Raw genomic sequence first — 1,686 nt, 5'->3', positions numbered from 1 at the left:
TGGCATTGACCAAGGTCCAAATAGAAAATATGAGTTTGAATGCATGTGTGTCTCATTTGAAATCTATTTCTTCTGGTAATGATATCTTGCAGGGCAGTAGGAGAACAGAGAATGTTTATGCACATACACAGTGAGTGAACCTGTGACTTGTGTGGATTATTTTGAATATCAACCTTTTCTCTGTCAATGCATTGATGAAGTCGGGACTTCATCTTTTCTCATAGTTTCTCAAGAGTGAATCTATAAACATGTCCTAGTTAAGTGACATAAGGTCCTGTACTATTTGGGATGCTTTGATGAACAACTTCTTAATCTTTGTATATCCAGTTTTCTACAATGGGGATGCAGGATTAGTGTGCAAACCATATGTGGTTCAGGTCTCTGTCCACGGGGAGGAAGGTAGTGGGGTGGTCTGTATGGCCTCAGTGATTGCTAGAACATGAGAAAAACTAGCAAGTATTTGTTATTTTTCTCAGTTTCCAACTACAATTTCTTTCTAGAACTGCCCTTCATTTTCTTTGCCATTATTTGAGAGCTATGAGAAAGACAAGGGGAAACAAAAGCCAGGGAAACACTTTACTTTCTGAACCAACCAGTTTTGCTAATCAGAATTCCTGTTTATAATCCTCAAGCATTTGTGTGAAAATACTGAGGCAGGGGTGTTGCCTGAATCTGAATTCAACACTCTAACACACATGGGGTGTGTGATACTTGCTAACAAAGAGTGTCTGTCATGAAAGTGCTGGGTACATATGTTCCCAGTATACCCTGTGTATCATTGTTCTCAGCTGACTCTCAAGCACAGCTTTAGTGAGGGAAATTCTCAAAGAACCTGCAATTTAGAGGTCACCACCGCTGCTGTCCTTTCATCAGGACATGGTTTTCCCTGAAGGAGTGTACGATGATTTAGGGTCTGACTCTTTGTACCATGTACAATCACTGGAGGCCCCTGCTTCAAGAACTGCCTACCAACTTCTTTATTTATCTTGGATATCTCTGCCAACCTGTATTAAGCCCTTCAAAGCTGTAGGGTAAGTCACTTGAGTGTACCTTGTAGAGCACACTGCAGTCATTAGACATGTACACTTTCTGTGTATGAAGACATATTCTTTATAGAAACTGTATTTTGTCCTATACAAGTGTAGACACTGCAGATTACATGCACATCATAGTGTGGGATTCCCTGCTTTTCATCCCACCCATTCTGTCTCTGCCAAAGTTTTTCTAGTGCTGATAAAGTTGTCTCCACAAAGAGAAAAAGAACCCACAGCTTAGTAGCCAGAGGCATTATTCTGGTCTGGTTCATTAAGACTTCAACACTTTTTAAGGATACAATAGGTTTCTAAAAAATATGATTTTAGAACTGTGTAAACCTGAAACCCAAAGTGGTAGATTTCTTGACATATAGGCAATGTCTTTGAGAGAGAGTCAAGGCTGCCTAAAGGCAGAGTCAAAAGTCAGGAGTGGCATATGTGAGGATAATGAGAGTTCTGCTCTTGCTATATATTTTGTGTCTGAACCTGGAGTCATTCTTAAATTGATATTATTTGGAGCCAGTATTTTGCAAGTAAAAAATTAATGTATTCATTCATCTGCAAAGGTTTCCTTTAAGGTTCTGATACTTTATATGCAAAGTCTTTACTGAGCCTTGTAGCAAACATTGAAATAATATACACACAGAGAAAT

The sequence above is a fragment of the Mus pahari genome, unplaced genomic scaffold (genome assembly GCF_900095145.1).
Source record: "Mus pahari unplaced genomic scaffold, PAHARI_EIJ_v1.1 scaffold_6284_1, whole genome shotgun sequence".
In the NCBI taxonomy this organism is placed as follows: domain Eukaryota; kingdom Metazoa; phylum Chordata; class Mammalia; order Rodentia; family Muridae; genus Mus; species Mus pahari.
This window is presented reverse-complemented; position numbering follows the sequence as displayed.